General features: G+C 34.3%; 1 protein-coding gene and 1 pseudogene across 8 annotated transcripts in view; one reads left to right on the top strand and one right to left on the bottom strand.

Moving 5' to 3' along the window:
* Nucleotides 1–23462, top strand: part of LRRC7 (leucine rich repeat containing 7) — a 618288-nt gene that overhangs the window by 17772 nt on the left and 577054 nt on the right. The window lies entirely within an intron of this gene.
* On the bottom strand, nt 16668–18266 carry LOC119528173 (annotated as a pseudogene).

Here is a 23462-nt window from a genome sequence, read left to right as displayed (position 1 = left end):
ATAGAAACAAAAAGAGAAGTTTTGGAAGAGACTGCAGTTATCAAGAAACTTGTGGTGATCACAGTAAACATTTCTTAGAAGTACAATGTGTGATTAAACACTTTCAGCCACTTAAATGAGGGCCACTGCCCTTATCAGAATAACATAGCAATTCACTGGTGAATTCAGAAAGATCTAAATGTACTATTATTAAGAAATACATCCTTTTATAACTTTTTAATTAGCAGTTAATTCTATTGTTTATCTTAATATATTTTACTAGATAATGCCTTTGCAATACATGTTCCTTTGTACCACAAATAAACTAATATCAACCAACTAAAAATCTTTGCTTGCCAAAATGATTCTTAAAATGGAGGGACTGTGATTCTTGTACAAATCTTTAGGGAATGGAGTTATTGTAGACTTAAATCTACTATTGTTAAATAGTGGAGGTACTAACAGCTAGACTTTCAACCAGGCTGATTGTCTCTAATTATGTTAGAGGATAATGCAAAATTCTGAAATAAAATTATTTCAAATTTTTGTCAATTTACAAAAAGTAGGTTTTTTTCTTTTCTTCTCCCTCCTTCCCTGTGCTTAAGAACTTATATTATTTTAATTGGTCTTTCTGACTTTAGTCTCCGTTGTCCCTCTGTCAAATTAATCTCCGTGAATGCCTTCTTTGCAGAATTAATTTTCCTTTTCAGAGTTCTCCAAAAGTTCACTTTCGCTTATTAAAAAAAAAAGTCATTGTTTTTAGTTGATTCTCATGATCCTTCAAATTTCACTTACATACATGTTTTTTGTTTTTCTAAAATGCCATCCTTTTTCTGCTACTAAGCAAAAAAAAATCTCAGATCCTAAGAAATTCCATTTGTTTTAAACCTTGGATTTACTGTTTTCTGTATTTTAAGGAACAAAATAGAATCCAGGCAACTCTAGTAACTCCTAACATGTTCATGTTCTTTCTACAACTATATCTAGATAAGATCATTTGTAGGAAGCATTATTCACCTGAAGAAATATATTGTATGTGTTCATGTATCTAGATGTGTGTTGTCTACTGGGATATTTTTAAAAATTCATGTGGTAAAACATGGTATAAAGCCAAGTGGCTTTAATAATAAAATTATATTTGGACATCTAATACATGATGCTTTATATTGTTTTACTTTTAGAACCAACTCACAGGTAATTGGGGAGTATTTCAGATTTATTATTTATGAAATGATAAATAGTCAACAAATATTCTTTGATTTTTAAATATATTTACAGTTTGAGATGTCAGCAAGGAACTTGATTATGTGAGAAATACTATAAAAGATTTCTTTTAACTTTAATATCCACTTTTCTTAATATATTCTCTTTGTAAAACTAAATTGCAACAATATCTAAGGGAATTTTTAAAACAATGTAACAGTCTCATTTTTCCACATATCTTTCCTTTCTTTGCCTTTTAGGTATACATATTTTACAGATGAAACCATAGACAGTGTCTGATGTTCTTTTCTCATTTAAACATTACTTCGTAAGTCTGGTGTCCAGAGCATAGGCTTTGTGGTCAAACAGATGTGACCTGAGTATGAGTCTTTGTTCTGCTACACCCCATCTGTGGAAGAAGAAGCTGGGAACTTTTTAGAGTCATGGACGTACAGAACTGCCCCTACATCCCTGAACACAACTGATTTATAAGCATATCTCCAGGCTCTTTGCCACTCCTTAGTTGAGTGACCTTGGGAAATTTTTTAATTTCTCTGTGGCTTAATTTTTTCCTTGTAAAATAGGATAACAATACTTAATCTTGAGAATAATTGTGAAGAGTAAAGGAAATAATCCATAAAGTGGATTAGTGTTAGGTACCTAATAAGTAGCAGGAATTATTAAAATATATCATTCCTATTGCTTTATACTATTCTATGAAGTTGATATGCTGTATCATCATTCTGCTCCTATAGGTCATTCAGCCTACACAGAAATTTTCATTATTACCAATAATGTCCAATTACATTTTTGTGCATGTATTTCTTTAACCCCCTGTTGACTAAACTCCTTGAAATAATTTCTCAGAACTAAAACTATTGTGTGATAATTTATGAACAGTTTTATGACTTGTTTTATATACCAAGTTGTTTTCATAAAGGATTATACTAATTTTTGATGCTTATTGTGATCAGTTTTATTTGGCAAACATTCCAGAATATAAAAGGTCACATGAATCCTTTCTTCTTCAAAGTAATCCCTGTGAAGGCTCTGCCCTCATACTAACAGTTTGCCATGTATGTGTTTCGTTGTGCTGAAGGTGTCAGAATGCAATATACCAGAAATGGGTTGGCTTTCATGATGGGGGTTTATTAACTTACAATTTGCAGTTCTTAGGCCATGAAAATATCCAAATTAAGGCATGAAGAGGAAGAAGAAAGGCTGCTGGCATCGGGGTTCCTCTGTCAGATAGCAAGGTACGTGGCCAGCATCTGCCAGTCCTTCACTCCTGGGTTTCAATGCTTTCAGCTCCTGGTTCCAATGGCCTCCTCTCTGAGCTTCTGTAGGTCCTCTCTTAGCTTCTCCAGGGCTTTTCTCTCTCCAAGCTCTCTCAACTTTTTCTGTCCTTTATCCTCTTATAAAGGACTCTAGCAAAAAGATTAAGGGCCACCTTGAATGGGGTGGGTCACATCTCAGTTGAAACAACCTAATCAAAAGTCCCATCCACTATAGGTCTGAACCCACCACAGGAATGGATTAAAAGAACATGTCATTTTCTGGGGTACAGAACAGTTTCAAACCAGCACAGTATGTAATGATTCTACAACACCTTTGGATTATTTTTTATGATCTTGCTTACTTAGGTTTAATATTGAATTCTTCCTCTTTTACTACACATGTCCTATCCATCTTCAAGTCTTCTCCACTTTCATCCATACAGACTTTCATGCTCACACCTGCTTTTCTCCTATTATCAGTTTCCTGGTCCAGATTCTCATAATCTCTGGTCCAATAGTATCTTAATTGGCCTCTCCACCACACATAATTTCCACTTTCAAATCATAGTCTCTGGTGCCAATGTGTATCTTTCTTAAACCTAGATCTAGTCGAATCCTAATCTTGCCCTGCACATGTTATTTACTTTCTGGTCATTATTGTGCCTTTACTCCCACTGATTGCCTGGCTAATTCCTACTCAACTGGCAGGTGTCACCTGAACTATCTTAAAGGATAAGGAAGAGTGTTCTATCAGTCCCTTTTAATATAAAGATTCATATAAGATGACACCATGTATCTAAGGAGAGTTTTGTAAAAATGATAATTGCTACTCTCTTTGAGTGTTTCCTGTCTCTATCAGGTGCTACTTTACTCAATTTGCTGGATTAATTCATTTAAACCTCAAAACTACCCTATGAGATAAATCATCATGCTTATTTTCCAGATGAAGAAGCTAAGGCACAAGGAGATTAAGTAACTTTCCCAAGGTCTTCAGCTAGCACCTGATAGGGCTAGGATCCAAACCCAGGAAGTCTGGCTTTTAACCACTACTTGACCAACACCTGCCTGGTAACTCTCGTATTTTTTTCAATACTAATTGTTCTACTGCAACTGCTCACTTTCCAATGTTATTTTCCCTACCTTGGCTTTCCTGCTCTGGCTATGCAGTGGGCACTTGACACATAGTAAAGTTCAGCTTCTGCTGGCTTCACAGCTTGTCAGTTGTGGTGAAATCGTGTTTTACATTATTCATCCAACAACAATTAACTCTGCCAGATGGCATTTCAATAATATATTATGAAATCTGTACAGATTTCCATCATTTGCCCCTTTTGAAAATTTTATCTTTAATTAAAATTGTATCATTTAAGTCTCTAATAATTTTTCTTTAACTTCCTCATTTTTTATAATAAAGCATATATTTTTATTTTTAAAAAATCTATGTTCAATAACATATTCAGTAATTGATTCCTATTCTTAGGCTATTAAAGTATCTCAAATAGAGCAGATTAATATGTTATTTGATGTGAGGACATAATTACTTATTACTTAAATCTTCTATGTAATTCTCCTTAATCACACACAATTGAACAATGATACCTGTGAGTCCACATCTGCTGGATGAATGCCTACACAGTTTAAAGCAGGTTTTTTAGTTTTCTGTTGTTTAGCAAATCTTTCTTCACAATATTGAAAAATATTTACAGAACATTTACTTTGTGCTAAGCATGATTCTTACTACTTTATTAGGATAATCTCCTTTGCTCTTCAAAATCACACATTCTTAACTTTAATCTGTGTTCCTGTGAGTATGGATTTATTTGTAAATAGAACATTTCAGAGATGTTATTCTTAGTTAAGGTGTGGCCAACTAAATCAGGGTGGATCTTAATCATTATTACTGAGGCTTTATCAAGAGGAGAAACCAGAAGCCAGAAGTCAGAAAGAGTCACAAGGAAGAGCCACAAGCTGGAAATCAGCAGAAACTGGAGGAGCAGGTATGAGGAGTGATAAATCTCAATGTATTCTGGGAGGCACGCCACAGAATCCCACAGATTGCTGTCACCCAGCACCAGAACACTGTGGACTTCAGAGAGAAAGTCTTTTCCAACCAACGCCTCGATTTTGAAATTCTAGCCTCCGAAACTCTGAGACAATAACTTCCTCTTGTTAGGCAACCCATTGTGTGGTATTTGAAAACTAAGATGCTATGCCTGGATTCCTACATGTTAACATCTATAGTACTTTCTGATTTACAGAAGTATCTTGAGGCACAAGCAAATTGGCACATACCAAATGCTTTGAATTCTTATGTTAACAATAATAGTCTCTATTAAAGTGTTACAGAAAAAAGAATCCATTTCATAATTAAATTCTGGTTATAAATTTATTTCAGCTTTAATGGAACCAAGCTTTCATCTCTATATGGTCAGGTGAACAGGAAGAAAATTACTTGGATGTGGGAAGTTGTTAATAGTTTCAGCTAAAAGCTAGGCCACTTATTTTCTCATTTGCAGTCAGAACTTTTAAACATTTCTATTTCAACATTTCCTTACACCTATTTTGAGAACCGAAATGGATTTATGCAAGTTCGCCAACAAATGCTCTTTGGATTTAATTATGGAATCTGTGGTGAATGATGTGAGCAGCTTTCCTCCACTTCCCTCTTTCATGAATACGTGATTTTTTCACAGGCTACACAGAACTAGTTACAACCCATTAATTGGGAACAGTAGCTAGTGAGTCACTTAGTGTGTTAAAGAGACTGGCAGAGAGAATGATTTATTTCAGAAAGTAACTCAAATTTTCATTAATATCTGATAAACCTGAAAAACCAAAGCCAATAAATATCCATTTTCTAAATATACTTTCCTTTCATTAAAGAAATATTTGGATGAATAATTAAATAAAAATAAAAGATCATTTTCATTTTAAGACATTTCCTTTTAAATTTCATTTTCCAACTTTTAGAATAATTTTTGTGTCTACAGTAATTGAGAGGTGGTCTAGAGTAGTGAGAGGCAGGACCTAAACCAGCACAGGCATTAATCTTACTCTACCGTTTACCAGCTAACCTTGGGTGGGTTATTTAATTTTGCTGAGTTGCAGGTTCTTCATTTATAAAATAGGGATATCTCCCTGAATAATTATCACAGTCATTAGAGATAATGCATGCAAAGAACTTAATGTATTGTCTAGCATAAAATAGGGAATCAATAAATAGTAGCTGTATTAATCAGGGTTCTCTAGGGAAACAGAACCAATAGGAGATATCTGTAAATATTATGAGATTTTTATAAAAATTATCTCATGAGACTATGGGGATGCCTAAGTCCAAATTCTGTAGGACAAGCTGCAAACTGGAAACTCTGATGAAGGTTTCCCCAGGAGAAACTGGTTGGCTGAAGTAGAGATGGGAATTCTCTCTTCTGACTGCTGAAATCATCACTTCTCCTTTTAAAGCCTTCAACTGATTGGATGACATGTCCCTCATTGTTGAAAGCAATCTCCTCAGTTAATTGTAGATTTAATCAACTACAGATGCCATCAGTTTACTGATGATTTATGTCTATGAAGTATCTTTACAGTAACAATCAGGTTAGTGCTTGTTTAACCAAACAACTGGACACCATCACCAGGGCCAAGTTGACACATGAACATAACCATCATGGTAGCTAATGTTTATTAGTAGTATTATAGCAGGATATTTTACCCAATTCAGTAATACTGATAATACTTGATGTGGATTGACTTGTGTACACTAGTTTGGACATGTTCTTGGTCTTGGTCCTCATTCTAGTGGGTGTGAATCCGTTGTAAGTAAGATCTATTCAAGATATTACTGCAGTTAAGGTGCAGCCCAATTAAATTAGATTGGTCTTTAATCTGGATTGCTGGAGTTCTTTATAAGCAGAGTGAAAGCCACAGAGAAGGAAACCATGGGGAACAGCCAGAAGCTAGAAGTCAACATTACGCAGAAGAGCAGATGGCCACCATGTGCATTGCCACACGACAGAAAAGCCAAGGATCAAGGAACACTGGTAGCCAGCCCCAGAAGCCATAGTCTTCTGGGACAAAGCATTGTCTTGCTGACATCTTGATTTTGGACATCTCTTAGCCTCAAAATCATGAAACAATAAATTTCTGTTGTTTAAGCAGCTGGGAAACTAAAACAATACCTCATACTTGATGAGTGTTCCACAAATTGGTTTCACAAACCATTACCTCCTTTAATTCTTATAAATTTCCTTGGTGTTGGTACCATCAGAGTATTGTATGACTTTCCCAAGGCTACACAAGGCCTTGAATCCAGATTATTGATCAGTAAATTAATTACTTCTACCTTGCATTCATTCCTTCTTACATTCATTCATTCTTACGTTTATTCAACAAATGTATATTGACTAATTACAATGTGCAAGCCACTATTCTAAAAATTCTTGATGAAACTTACATTCTATTGGGGAGAGACAGATCATATATGATAAGTTTTTTTTTAATTCAGTGTTATTGAGATATATTCACATACCATGCAATCATCCACAGTGTACAACAGTTGTTCAAAGTACCATCATATAGTTGAGCATTCATCACCACAATCGATTTTTGGATATTTCTTTACTCCAAAAAATAAAAAAAGGAATAAAAATAAAAATATAAAAGAACACCCAAAACATCCCCTACTTCCCCTTGCCCCCATTATTCATTTACTTTTTGTCCCATTTTTCTACTCATTTGTCCATACACTGGATCAAGAGAGTGTGAACCACAAAGTTTTCACAATCACACAGTACACTGTGTAAACTATATAGTTATATGATAAGTTTTTAAAAAGAAATAATTTATAGAGTATGTTGGGAATAAGAATTTCAGTATCAATAATTGATGACCTAATTTGTTAATATCAAGATATGCTTTCTTTTTTTTTTTCTTGGAAGGGTAATTAAGGAAGCAGAAGATACCAGAGCAAATTGGCACATACTGACTATATTGCTCTACTGGATTGCATTCTTGCTCTGCCACTTCTGGGTAATCCTAGATGTCAAATTCCTCTGAGCTTGAGTTTTCTCATTTGCAAAATGTATAAAATTGTACCAAGATCATAGGATTTCTTGAGAAGCAGTTGTAATTGTATATATATGAAAGGATACAGCTCAACATCTGGCTCATTGGTGCTCAATAAATGCCAGCTTACCATCATCATCATCATTATTGTTACGGGCAAGGGAAAGTGAACATGGCAAATACTGCTTTTGGAGGAAGAGGGATGGGCCACACCATCTGAATTGGGTGTGAAAGAGTTAAACAGTATTTTGGGGAGGAAAAAGGAATCCTTGTCCTTCAAGGTTTGGGTTGTGTCTTGAATTTCATTAATATTCACTAATAAGCCATTATGGACCAAACATCTGTGAACTTAGTTTAAATTCTTTGGGAATCTAGATTCCAGGTGACTTTTATTTTTAGACTGTCTCATTGTATGGAAACATATCATCTGGACTGCAAAGTCATTTATACACTTTTCTTACCTGACCTAGCAGGGTAGATGAAGGATAATCATTACCTTAATTTCTAGGAAGAGTCTCTGTAGAGTAAGTAGAAAAAAGAAAAACACGTAATGCATGTTTTCTATATCTAGCTAATGTGTACCTTACAGGGGTGAGACAGGAATTATCTCAGTTTTACCAGTGAGGAAAAAAAGAAACAGAGATGGTAAGTAATAGGCCTAAGATCATACAAATGGAATGGAGTGAAGGTGAGATTCACAAACATGATTGTTTGATGCACATGTTCTTTCCATTTTGCTACATGTATCAGGGATCCTGATGTACTCCTGAGGATGTAGCTTGGTAATTTCTTGGCTATATACCTTGTTAATGGTGCTTATTTAATTTATGAATGTATGTACTTGCTAAATTTTCACTGGGAAACTTATTACAAAGCTGGAACTCTTTTATTCCCATGAGATAATTTATGTAAGTTATACCAGGGGACTAAACTCTTCCAGGTGGTTTTTTTTTTTTTCTTTCAGTACAATAAAACCTAAAATATGTCCTTTGATTATCTAAGCTTTAGAAAATAATATTTCATTCATCAGGAAGACACATCTGACAAATTGAATGTTGCATGATAGACTAATGGGAGTTGGAATCTCTTGGGTTTTGGCCTTGATCCTCAGTTTTCTTGGTTGTGGGATATCAACAGCCATGGCTGGTTACCTAATGACATCTAGTCCCTTTTTTCACCTTGTTGCAAGAGCCCTGATGTTGTTTGGGTATCTGCCCTCTCCAAAAAGACTCAGGGAAGGATGTATCTATTTCCTCTTCCCTGAGTAAATTATGATTGTTCTAGCCCAGTGATTGCGATCCCAAGTTCTTTACCCATGATTGGTTCTTGCAAGTGAGACATGGAAGATCTGTGGAAATGTTTCTTCACTCTTAAGAAGATACACAGAGAAGACACTGCCTCTTGAATACATTTGTGCATTTTCATATTTGGACGTCTCACCTGAAACTCATGCATCCATGTTTTGAAGACTCAAACGGAATCAGTCTTAGAATGACTCTGATGTGAAAGTTGGGAGAATGGGGAGGTGGAAACTACCTAGATCCTTGGCAACAGGTCTGAGACACTAATCAGACAGCCTAAAGCTGCCTAGTTCTAGACTTTACCTTATATGTGAGGTTAAAGCTATATTCTTTATTGTTTAAGCCAGTATTTGCCAAGTTTTTCTGACTTTTAGCCAAATACATTCGTATTGATATAATTACTTTGAATGAAGTCTCCATATCTGCTTCTGTGAAGAAAAAAAAAAAAAAACAGCACCTTTGTTGTGATGATTTTATGAAACTTGTTTCCTTTCTGTTGTTGTTTTTACCCAGAACATACCAAGAAGTTAAAATTAAGAAAAAGATACTACTCAAGCTGAAAAAACAAATGCTCCAAAATTCTAAAACTAAAGCTCATGAGGACAAGTCATTTATCTCTCTGGGGCTCAGTTTCCTCAACTGTAAATGGAAATAGTAATAAGTCTATTGTGCTGGTTTGAATGTATTATGTCCCCCAGAAAAAGCCATGTTCTTTGATGCAATCATGTGGGGCAGACATATTAGTGGGGATTAAGTCGGAACGTTTGGATTTTGTTGTTTGCATGGAAATGTGCCCCACCCAACTGTAGGTGATAACTCTGATGAGATATTTCCATGGAGGCCCATTCAGGGTGGGCCTTGATCAGTAGAGCCATATAAATGAGCTGACGGGCAGAGGGAACTCAGTGCAGCTGTGAGTGACATTTTGAAGAGGAGCTACAGCCAAGAGGGACACTTTGAAGAAAGCACAGGAGCTGCAGATGAGAGACATTTTGAAGACGGCCGTTGAAAGCAGACTCTTGCTCTGGAGAAGCTGAGAGAGGGCAAATACCCCAAGTGCAACTAAGACTTACATTTTTGAGGAACTGCAGCCTAGCGAGGAACAGCCTGGGAGAAAGCCATTTTGAAACCAGAAATTTGGAGCAGATGCCAGCCACGTGCCTTCCCAGCTAACAGAGGTTTTCTGGACACCATTGACCATCCTCCAGGGAAGGTACTTGATTGCTGATGTGTTACCTTGGACACTTTATGGCCTTAAGACTGTAACTGTGTAACCAAATAAACCCCCTTTTATAAAAGCCAATCCATCTCTGGTGTTTTGCATTCCAGAAGCATTAGCAAACTATAACATCTATTATAGGGATGCAACATAATAATGAATATAAATCACTTTATTATAGTGCTGAACATTTTATAAGCCCTGAATAAAGGTGATTCCTCAATAAATATTTATTAATTGGCTTTCTCTATTATTCATTTCTACTGTAACTTTTTATGTTACAAAAATTTTCTTATAAGCTTAATTGTACAGAAAAAATAAAATAAGCATATTAAGAAAGAACATTGGCATATGTCTCATTGTATCTTTATAACAGCCCTTTAAAGTTTAAAGAGATTACAAATGTGCTTCAAATTACACTGCTAGAAAATAGAAGAACCCAAGACATCTAATCCCATTTCTGTTGTTCTTTTAACATAGCTGACTTTCCAGAAGCAACAGAATTGAAGGAGGGAAATGACCGCTAGAGGCTGGCAAAGTATATAACAAAGTAAAAACTAGAAATATAGTAGTGGGGAAAGAGATGGAAAATCCCCATAAAATGGTTGCAAGAACCAAGTTTAGAACTGTAAGGCAACCAAAAACATATGCCCAACTCTCCTTAGAGAATCACTGTGTTTTAACAAAACATAGTCATGATGTTCATAAAATATATTCAGTATATTCTGTTAATGAAAAAGTAAACTAAACAATGTAATATTTTCTAAGTTCTATTTTACATTTTCTGGTTACACCTGCTAGTAGCAAAGTACTATGAACTGTACTGAAGAAATGCCACATGGATAAAACATTACTGAATTATATACAGGGTCTACTGAAATGGGTTCATCAATAAGTAACAGAAAAATAAACCCATGAAATTTACATTTGTCTTCAGTAGCAAATTGGTATTTTAGTATAGGGGCAATATGTTGGAATGAGTAAAAATCTCAGCTTCACTCATTTAATGACTTTTGTGACCATGTGCAAATACATATATCTGTTTGTCTCATATATAAGGTGAGGACTTTGGGAAGGAGAAATAAGTCTACTTCTTTTTCTAGAATTCCATAAATACAATAATTTTGGGGCTTTCAAAAACTTTTTAAGTAAACTTTTAGTTTTAGAGTGTATTTAGATTTATAGAAAAATTGCGATGCTATTACAGGAGGGTTCCCGTATATTTCCCTATTTTCTTATATTAATAAGGTGTATTTCTCACAATTAATGAACCAATTTTGATACATTATTATTAACTAATGCCCATACTTTATTCAGATTTCCTTAGTTTTTACCTATTACGTTTTTGCTGCTACAGGATCCCAACCAGGATTTAGCTATCAGTCTCCTTAGGCTCCTCTTAGTTGTAATAGTCTCTCAGATTTTCCTTGTTTTTGATTATGTGGACAATTTTGAGGAGTACTAGTGAGATATTTTATAGAAAGTCTCTCTATTGTGGCTTATCTTGTCTCATTATTAGATTAAGGTAAAATGTCATTTAAATATATATGGATATTTATTTTACGCTTTAGGTTACAATCCAATTCTGCCTTTCTCCCTCCCTCCCTCCCTCTCTCTCTCCACCCTCCCTCCATCCCTCTTATCCCCTCCCTCCCTCCCTCCCTTCCTTCCTTCCTTTCTTCCTTCCTTGAAAGCTTAGCTCATTTAATAACTTTTGTGACCATGTGCAAGTATGTATATCAGTTTCTCTCATATATAAGGTGAGGTTATTTCTTTCTTTCATTGATGTATGGTTCAGTTTATTCCATAGTCACCACCTGGTTGAGTAGCCAGCAGTTAGGTGACTTGCCTGAGGTTCCATGGCTGGTCAGGACAGAGCAGGAAGGGGTACCTAGAGCCTCAGTCTGTGTGACTGACACTCAGCCTTCTCCGTTGTGATCCTACCCAGTGGTTTGACAGGCAGAGTATCATAGAAAACCACTCTGTTCAGTTTCTCTCTGTGGGCAGGGAAAGCGCTGTCACTTGGTTCTTGTGTCCCTTTGACATACCCACATGATTTTTTTTTTATAGCTTCCTTACTTTTTGGCAGTACAAGATGCTCCAGGCTCATCTTGAATATTTCCTGCCCCAGTCCTAGAATCAGGCATTTATCTAAGGAGACCTTGTTCCTTTTACTAGAGAATGGTATTAGAAACCAAAATCTGGGTGTGAAGTTTGCTTGTTGCTACTGTGATATCATTGCTTCTAGGCTCCTTCAGCTGACAGTGAAAAGAGATATCATGTGGGTATAAAAACCCCTGTATATACACACATCTATAAACATTTCTTTATGTATCCGTCTGTTACTTTAATATAGTAAGCTAAACATGAGTTCGCACTGTCACCAACTCTAATCTATTGTCACATGGATCATTCTAGCCTTCTTGTCTTCTTTCTCTGCGGCCTCCCATTCCAACAGTAAGAAACCTGATTCCCACCATCTGCCATCCATTTACTTAACTGTTCAATCCCAAGATACATGTATAGTGGTTTCAGAAGAGTTAAATTGTATGCTGGTGGGAAACAACTTTATCAACTAGGGGGCAATCCTTATGTGTAGTTCTTTTTGCCCTTATTATTACAGACTGAAGACTTACAGAGTTACTTAAATCAACACCTTTTCCCCCAATATCAGTTTTATGTGACAATTTAATCTTAAATTGTTAGCAATAAGTATTTTAAAAATAAATATTATGCAAAACTTTTTTGGGAGTAACATGAGAAATAACATTTTCTGCTGGTAACTTTTTTTTACAGTCCTCTTTTTCATCTATTATCAAGAATCAAATGAGTATACATACTCTTTTAAGGCCCAAATGATTTTCAAGCTTAAAATTTGTAAATCCAAAGTATTACTTTTGCACCTTTAAAAGAAGCTGCTGCTTTGATAACTGAATTCAGTTTTGTAAAGTTACTCCCACTGTTTCACACATGTATTTTCTTTGAATTATTTATTATCAAAAACATTACTTAATAAAATTTTAATTATATAATCTCAATGATGTATAAAAATATTCCTATACATTCTATCTTCATGTCCTATTTGTTTTTTCATGAGACTCTTAAGGAGTTAAAAGGGCAAATTCTTTTGGGTTTTACTTTACAAATAACAAAATTGAGATTTAGTTAATCCGTATTCACATGACCTTAAAATAAATCAAGTCACGATATTAAGGACTGAATAGTTATCTAGTTCCCTGTAGCATTTGAATCCTAATAGAGGCCCTCTAAAATTAATCTGTCTCTCACCAGTTGAGAGGATTATTTGGGAATTTTACAACCTGTAAATTCTCCCAGAAATCCAAACTTTGTTTGCATCCAAACTTCCCCTGCTTACACGTACTCCCATCATATTGGATTAGGGTCTTTGAAAATCTTATTTACAAATGAGCTCACACCATAGGACCAGGGTTTAGGACTTGAAGATCCCATTTACAAATGAGTTCACTCTCACAAGACCAGAAGTTAGAACTTGAATGTGTCTTGTGGGGACCATGATTCAATCCCCAACAGATATATGGCTTATATAGTAGAAATCAGATGATTCAAGAATAACATTAATAAATTTTGTTAGTTATGTGATCCTGGCCAGATTTGCTAATGCTGATGATGGATGGGATAAATGAAAGAGTTCTCTTCCATGTTAGAAAAAGGGCTTAAGTATGTTGAAAGCATTTTTTTCATGTGGTATTAGTTATATTTTATAATCTTTTTTTATGATGTAAAAGATTATTTCCTACATTTATGCTCATTCATACTAATTATGTTTCATTACTGAAATAGCATTTTGCTAGGTATTTTCCATCCACTATAATTATGGTTTGGCTTATATCTTAATCCCAAATCACCAATAGAAGCATAAGTTTTTAAGAAGAATAATAGAACTTTTTCCTTCATTTATTTCACTTTAGATCCCTAGGGACTAGATGACTAATATCTAACGGCCCTAAAATTCATCTACTATTTTGTATTATCTCTTTTATAATCTTCAAATTTCTGATATGGTTTTTAAATCCTTATTTATTGTTTATCCTTTGGAATACCAGAATGTGGATAACTGAAGTTAAGAATTATAATGAACACTCGCCTTCTCAGTTGCTTCGCTTGTGCCTTTTTCTTCCTTTATCCTTAGCAGTTGAAACCTTTATGATATTAAAGGACAATTCTATTTTTCATTCCCAAGTGTTTGGTTAGGAAATAAATGACTCTATTTTCAAACATATGAGTAGTATAAAATGAAAATATTCACAAATTGATTGTGGTGATGAATGCACAACTGTATGATGATATTGTTGAACAATTGATTGTACACTTTGGATGATTTTATGTTATGTGAGTATATCTCCATAAAATTGCAGGAGAAGTATCCAAATATAAGCATTATAAATTGTTTTCTGCCCAAATTCCTGCACATATTAAATTTTTTTCCCCCTTTGGACTTGGGGAGAGGAATTGTACATCTGGTACTCTTTAAAGGGCAAGTTATGACTTCAGTGTAGTTATTTCTGGGGAGAATTTACAGGCTGTAAAATTCCCAAAAAATCCTCTCAATTGGTGAGATGCAGATTAATTTAGAGGTCCTCTATTAATATCATAACTTGATTTAATGATTTGGTTTATTGGATTACCTCTAGCAGAGAACAGAATCCCAAGGGAACAACACAAATGATAGATTAAGTTTTGATGAAGGGCTGTGATATCTTTGGCATTGCTTTTTATTGTTTTATGGGTTTTGCTGTAATTCTTTAATAGTTAGGTCTAAATCTACCAACACTTTTACCACAATCCCCTGGGTTTGGTGACATTAGGTAATAGCTGATAGCATGAATTAGGGTGGCTCTAAGGAACTGCCCGGCCTCTTTTAGTATGAATTAAAGAATATCTACACTGTAAAAGAAAGTTAAACTATTTACTACTAATGGTATGACTTAAATGGAGTAGAAAAGATACATCATTTGTATGTAATAAAATATTAAAATCAGTCATCTAGCAAATGTGTGAGAGCAATCTGGGTGTGCCATATGCCAGCCCACTGAACATCAGAGTGATTGGCTGGGTGGCTGGCCAGGCAGGTGTCATGTCACTTTAGTGAGAATGGTTGTCGCAATAGAAGTGGACTATTCTTTTATAAAAGATGTAGAATGCATTCAAGAGAGTGTTTGCTTTGTGCAAGGCACTTGGTCACGTGGTGTGGAGGATGCCAAAATTAGTAAGATATACTCTCTTCTTTGGATTAGTTAGGTCTATTAGGAGATATACAATGTGTATACGAATAATCACAATTGAGGTACATGCATAAGTGATAGATGACTGTAGTTCTGAATAGATGGAGACAACTACTGGCTGGAGTATTCAAGGATAGTTCCTGGAAATGGGGCATTTGATTTGAGCCTTAAAAGATGGAAAGTTTTGCAGTAGACAAAGATGTGTTAAAGAAATGTATGGAAAAAAGAAACAGAAGTAGGAGGCAAGAGTTTGTTTTAATTTTGATTGAAAAACAGATTGACTAGAATGTAGGGTTCTCCAGGGCTCAAGAAAAGTTCAAGCTGCCAAAATAAGTGTGCTAGGTATAGGGAATAATTCCAATGTTAGTCTAAAATTTAATTTAGAATAATATTCTCCAGAAATTGAGCTTCAAATCAAACTTAAAATTTACATTTTCTATCTTTTACAGGATTTTATTGCTCTTTAAAAATGGATAAACTACAGTTGCTTTAAAAGTTGGAAAATATATAGCCTCAAACTTTCTGAACTGAACTAATTCTCATTCATTGATTGATCAACACTTACATAAAGCAATTGCAAAAAGCCCTTGGTATGCACACATTTAACCTTTGAAATTTTTAATTAAGGAAGGAGCTATCCTGAAAGTCCACAGCATAATAATTTGTGATTTTACTGAGGCATCACATTGAATGATGTACTCTTAGAGCTTGGGGTTCAGAGCTAGTCACTTAACCTAGTTCTTGAGTCTAAAAAACTATCAGTTCTCTAATCGTGATACCCTGCACATTTCATCTGAGAAATTAAATACAAGGTTAATAAGAGTCTCAAAAAACAATGTAGGGTATACTCTTTTGTGAATGTCAAGGATTTACTTTACTCAAATGTTATAATACAGGGTTTCAAAAGATATTCAGTCTGTCTTCAAAAAGCATTCACTCCTATATCTCCCACTTAAGGAAATAATAAAGATGCCAAAAGCTTATGATTAAAACATCTTGTATATTTCCAAAATGTTGATATAAGACACATTTTTGCTAAAATTAAGGAGTGTAGGCAGTGTAAGATATCTAAACTTATAGTGTTCAAGTACAGTTATTTACATTTAAATTGTGACAAAATGTTTATTATAGTTTTGAGATAAAACGTCACATTTTATGTATAGTTTTGAAGAAATGGTTGTGATCTATAGAGTCCTGTCAATAGAACTTTCTGTGGCAGTTTGACCCACTTTTGTACTATTTTATAGATTCTCTGTTTGAGCAATGGTGGGGAGGGAGGAGTATAAGATGAATTTCTACAACATCCAACAAAAGCATAATTATATTTGGTTAATACTTTAAAAAACTGTATCTGAATATTCTTTTCTTTCTGTTTGAAAATAGGAGATTTCAAGAAACATGAGTCTGTATAAGGATCTCCCTTTCTCAGTTTTGAAGCCAGTTTGTAGTCCTTCTAATTCTTGCTGTTTGTGCAACTACACTTAAGTGGAGAAGCTGCTGGGCTTTCTTTCATTATTTATTTTTTTATTTTTTTATTTTTGAGAAATATTTGATTTTCTGGTTTTCACTACTGGAGACAAGGAGAAATTGGTGCTCTCATTCAGGCTAAGATGCAGTGACTAATGAGTTTCACATGGTGCACTGGTAAGAGTTTTTGTTGACTTGGAAACTTCCATCTATTTTTCATCAGTATATTTTAGTGCTCTTTTAGTTTGAGGCATGGTAATTGAGTTTCTTTCCGATTCTTGGTGAGATTTCCAATGTTCTTGCAAGTGTTTTTAGAAGGCAGATAGAGGTCATCAGTATCCTCTACTGCACTGGATTCACACAGGTGCTCCTCTATTTTGTTGCCAAGGAGTGAGGTGAACACCTTCTTCCAAATTAAAATTGTAAGCATCATCAAAACTGACAGACCCATCCAAATTATTTTTTCCTTTTATCAGTTTTGCTCCGTTTATACCTTGATAAAGACTTTGACTTTCTCCTTCTGCTAGCTTTTACTTTTTCTTTCCTTTTTCTTCCTTACGCGTCTCTACGCTTTGTTTCAGTTTGCTCAGATTTCGGCTCTAAAAGTACTTGTTTTAGTAGGTCTTCCTAGGTGAATTAGCCTTGGTGATAAGTTAATTCAGTCCCTGTTCTATTTACAAACACTTTGTTCTATATTTTGAGGTATGTGTATGTTCATTAGAAGGTCTGCAAATGTAATTCTTTCCAGTTCAAAAGAATCTCCTGCCAAATGACTGGCTCCAAAGTCATTCAAGGTATTAAATTTACAAAGATTGTTAAAACTTTGCTTTAAACTGTGAGTCCAGAGACTCTTCTAAGTAAGACATTAACAGAAGATTTTCTTCACTTGATCTAAAATATTCAAAATTGAACCTAAGTCTGTGTTAAGGAATAGCAGGTGTTGACTCTTATTTTGGAATGATTTTTCTTGTCTTGGAAGTTCAGCTTCCTGAAGAGAACTTGCAGAAAATCCTTCACAAGTTAGTCTCTGGGATCATGGATGCTTGTTGTAGTTCATTCCAGAAGGATATACTTTTTGGTTCTGAGCAGGGTCTTCTGTTTGTTCTGAAATCAAACATTCTTTCAGTGCAAATAGCTGAATGCAAAGTGGTAACATTCTTTTCTCAGCTGTAGGATGGTTCCTGGGCTTCCCTCCCTTTGGACTTTTCATTTTCCAAAAGTAAACTAACATTCTAATGTCATCCTGGTAATTTTTCAGCAGACTGAAAGTGCTAGTGATTATTTGGCATGGTGCAGCTACAAGAGTCTTGGGTTTGCTAATCTCTGTCGAATTTTTATTCCTTCTCTCTTTCGTTCATTTCTTTGTCTTTAAGACTATCTTGAAAAGGAATTGGCAAGGCACTCTTCTTGGCCGTCTTCTGCTTTGGCCACTGCCTGCACTACTGCAGCCCTCCTCCTCACATTCCAAGGCTTGGTGAAGCTCTCCAGCCATGCGCGAGCCTTGGTCCCAGGCCTGTCACATTTGTGGCACCGTCTTCCATCACTGGAGACTTCCAAGCACATTGGAAGTTTTCTGCTGTGCTTGCCCGTTGGTTGGCTGGAAGGCAGACACATGATGATGTTTCAGTGCTGCCTGCTCCCACCAGGACAGAGTCCCACTCCACCTTGTGACATCACATAAGTTACTTAAGAAAAGAAAAAAAATCATGTGCAGGTCAGTTAACCATATTCAGTTCCTAACTTTGTTTCTTTGCTGCTTCTTCAACAAATTCAGCAAGTATTTAAGTGCTGGTAATATGCTGGGCAATGGACATACCGAAGTGAACAAAACATGTGAGAACCCTGCACTTGAAAATCATATATTTTACCAAATTTTTTACCTAAATAGCTTTAAAGTAAGAATTGGCATCTCTTCTAAATTGCCATGTATCTTTAACATTATATGGTAGAAAATGATAGATTTACCAGGTAGGAAACATTTCATGTAATCTAATACAACATATTAACAAAATTGTTATTTCACCACAAGAAAAATAGCCAGATAATGAGATATTTGAGGATTGAGCAGAAGGCAGCACGAAAATATTAGGTTTAGCTGGAATGGGAAAGGACTGGTCTGTAAAAGCAAAGAGGAAGAAAATGGGAATGGAAGGGGACTATGGACTTAACAATTTTGTCATGGACCAACCATGGCTTTGTTTATTACAGTTCTTAGAATGTTGCTCCTATTCTGTATAATCAGTCAGGTGGTATGATATGTTATCCTTTGATAATTCAAATCTGACCCTCTTCTACATATTCATAAATATGATTAATTTTTAAAAATATTTTCATTCCTTGTTAATTTCTAAGAATATAAGACAATAGTAGAAAATATTTCAGTATGTTAATCTTTTTATTATTTCAGTCTTGGCTGAAAAAAGGTTACTGTATGAAATAAAAAATAAGACAAATTTATAAGTTTAACTTGATTTTACACATATACCCACACACACACATACACATACAAACAGGCTAGAAAGAGAGATAATTTGGAAAATAGAGCAATTGTAAGGAAGAAAGGGAAAATCTACAGTAATCCCTTCACCCAGAAATGAGCACCCATAACTTTTAACCCTAAAAATAACTCTTAATATGTTCCCCGTTTTAATTTCTATTTAGTGGATGAGGAGTTGAAGCTTAGGTGGGTTAAGTAACTTACGCATTGTTCCTCAGCTGGAAAGGGTAACTGTGACTTGGACCTTCAAAGCCTTGGTAGCCAATTTCAGCAATTTGTCTTTTAAGTTATGATTTCCAATGGGTGATAAAGATCCACTTTATTTAGTCAGTATTCTATTTTTGGATGTTCATATGGCTTTATTTTCCCCTATGCAATGCAATAATAGCACTGAACATTCTTGCCCACCACTTGCATAGAATAATGCCTAGAAGTTAGATGACAAGTATAAGTAGCATTTTATAAACTGCCTTCCAGAAGAGTTTTCCACAATTTTTTTCGTATGTACAAAAAAGTAGAAAGAATTTTAAAATACACCTCAAAATATATCAGCCTTTTTCAACTGTCATCATCATTTTACTACTCTTGTTTCATCTACCCTGATATTTATTTTTGTTTATTGTAGTGTCTTAAATAAAATCCCAGATAATATAATTTCACCAATCAGTGCTTCAGTGTGTATCTCTAACAGATAAGAACTTAAGTCTGTAATGGTGTCCTTTTTCCTGTTTCTTTTTTGCAATTTGTTTGTTGAAGAAAGGGATCACTATAAAATTTTTGGTGATCTAGATTTGGCTAATACTTGTGGTGTTTTTAAACTTGTTATTTTATCCTTCTCTGTTTTCTGGTACACTGGTGGTTAGCTCTAAAGGCTTGATGAGATTCTGGGTCAGTTTGAGGGGACAGGAATACTTTATTGGCAGTGTTATGTACCAGATCAAGAAGATTGCCATTTCAGGTTGGCACATTTTCAGTAATGATAAGATTGGTCATAGATGTCAAGCACATCCTATAGTTCAATTCCTTCCCTCCTTCCCTCCCTCTCTCCTTCCTTCCATCTTTTGTTGACAACCTGTGATTTGGAACTCATTGTTTTCCATATATATGATTATTAGTAATGTTGAAATTTTTTCTATATGCTTATTGGCCTTTTATACTGCCTTAGTAAATTACCTCTTTGTCTTTTGATCATGAGGTATTTATTTGCCTTTGTGGAATTTCCTTTTTTTTTTTTTTTTTTTTTGTATTCTAATGTAATCAGATTAGGGACACATCTAATTGTTATCATAGAACTTTTTATAGGATGGTGCTTTAAAAAATGATCCTAAATTATTAACAAGAAAACATATTTCTTATACTGGCTGAATTAATTATAGCACCTAGCCAGTGGTTAACTGTTACAAAACTGGTGAGTATATTCGATTTCCTAGAAAAAACTTCACAAACTTGAAGAAAAAACACATTTTTCTACACCTAGTAGTATAAGAAATATAGTTTTCTAAAACATACATCTTCAGACTCAATGGTCTTTGCATTTTTTATTATTTTCACTATTACAGGAAAGATCATTACTCTTCTTATTAGACACACAGGCAGAAATTAAACTTTATGACAAAAAGATACAGAAAAAATATAAATTAAAGTCTTATGATAAATATATGTATATATATTAGCTACATTTATTTCCATGTAAAAGGTAATGAATAGCCTAGTACTTTCCTATCAAAATACTTGTGTCAACAGGTTTGTTTACTTCAAGTTTCTCACTAATACTTTTGAAATTTGTGACCAATGATTTTAACTATAATTTTAACAAAAGCTAATTTTAACTTATTTGGCGCTTAATATATTTTATTTCTATTTTTTTATCTATTTGTTTTTTTCATATATTGTGGGTGTGAAACCTTTCCTGTCTTAAGTACTGCAAATATTTTTTTCCTAGGTTGTCATTTGCATTTTACCTTATTTACTTTATCTTGAATTTATAGTATTTTTCAAATTTTATGTTGTAAGATATGTCAGTATTTTCCTTTGGGATTTTTCCTTTGCCTTTCTGTATCACACTTATTCTAAGGTGATGCCTTAGAATAATTCCTATGCTGCTCTGTTTTACTTCCTTCTATTACATTAAAGGTAAATAAATTTATTTCAGAAAATTGCAATTAAAAATATATATCAAAACCAGTGCTTTCTGCATTAAAATAGTGTAATATAAATTTTTTAAGATTTTAAGAGTTAAAGCTACTACATCAAACCTTGATCTAAGATTCAAAAATTAGCACTCATACTTTCTTCCATTCAATAACAATAATTATATTTTGTTTAATTGTCTGTGTTGTTATGGTGGAGTTAGTATTTTAATATCTGGAAAATAGTTTAATACATGCAAATTAAGTTTGTGAGAAGTTTAAGAATTAGGTTATTAGTCATTCTGCTGTATGTTTTAATTTACTGGGTTTAGTTACTAGAAAATGGCTCCTGCCTGGCTTGAACATTAGCCATCATGAAATATTCCTATTGGGAAGATTAGATTTATTCTGAAACTCTTTTTATTGGCACAGAAGTTTCTTTTTGGTTTAAGGGAATACCTACTACAGTGAAGGAGATATCAGAAATTTTAGAGTGTTGGTTTGAGGAACTGCTTTTAAAATTAATTTGTGTATTTTATACATTTGCAATGTATTTAACTTAATTTTACAAAATTTTTATGTATTTTACAAATATATATGTTTACATAAGCACACACATATATGGTCATTTTACAATTATTATAGATGAAAAATATTAACCCCCAAAATGAGGAAGCAAGGCTCAGGGGTCTAAATAACTTGTCCAAGTCAAGTACTTAGCCCAAGATCACATAGCAAGTAAGTGCTAATGCCAGGGCTCCTCTCTTCACCTCTCACATTACATGCTCTAATGACATTAAACAATGTCAGGTTCTATAATATGGCATATTCTTTCTTACTTCTGGGCCTTTCCATGTGTTAGTTCCTCTTCCTGAAACAATCTTACCTTCCTCCACCTATCTTCACCTGAAAACTTTTGACTCATCCTTACAATTTCATCTTATGCATCATCTTCCAGTCGGCATTTGGTGATTCTTAAATATAGTTACTGAATGCTTCATTTATTCCCTTGTGTCATTTACTACACTGAATCCTGTTTGCTATCTAATTGATTAGGTCAGGGAAAGCATGTCGTTTTCATTGTAATCTCAGCTTCTAGCACAGTGACAAATTCAATTTGAAATATTTGCTGCTTAAGTGAATGTATATTTCTAAATGTTGAGCTACATATTTCTAGATTTGTGAAATGAATCTAGAAGCATTTTGATATCTTCTGAGATATTGGATTGTCTGAAACAATTATAATTGTCTTATGGGAGAAAGCTAGAGAAGAACAATTACTCTGGAAATATGTGTTCCTAGTGTTTTAAAGTTATACTTGAAGAATAAATGGCAGGAAATATATTTGTCCAAGAGGAAGGGATAATGAAAGACAATTATGGATCACCATTAAAAGCCTGAAACAGTGAGGACTAATCAGAAAAGTATAATGAGATATATCTAATATATGATTATGATATGATAACATATGATTATCATCCATAAAATTTCAGTGATTTGAAAATATTCATCTAACCATACATTTAATAGCTCTTGACAAACTCTACAGATTTGATTGCTTATTTCATATTAATTAAGATGTATACATGGATGTATCATTACACATACACAGACTCTTCACTGGAAAATTTTATTGGTTTATTTATATTATCAAGAGCATCTGTTAATCACCTTTGTTTTTGAAGTGGCACATGGATGGGATACCAATGAAAATTGGTCCTCTTCTCAGGGAATTTGAATGTAAAGACAAATAACCGAAAGCATAATAAAAATCTATTTACTGTAACAAACAATTTCCAGACCGAATCCCATTGTCATCTTATTCCAAGGAATACTAAATCCAATTTGAATAGAACCTTGGAGTATGTGATAACTGCATATCACACTTCTCTATGCCACTAAACTGAATGCAGATCAGCTGGGGGATGTGTTGCTTTTTACCTTTCAGTGTTGTAGACAAATAAAGTTCTCATTTGTCCTGGCCTCTGTGGCAGGTTGATGTCACTGACCAAACACCAATTTGGGCTGTGTCCTTTTTGTGCGGGAAGGAACAGGAACAATT

Source organism: Choloepus didactylus, chromosome 2 (genome assembly GCF_015220235.1).
Source record: "Choloepus didactylus isolate mChoDid1 chromosome 2, mChoDid1.pri, whole genome shotgun sequence".
Lineage (NCBI taxonomy): Eukaryota > Metazoa > Chordata > Mammalia > Pilosa > Megalonychidae > Choloepus > Choloepus didactylus.
This window is presented reverse-complemented; position numbering and strand designations above follow the sequence as displayed.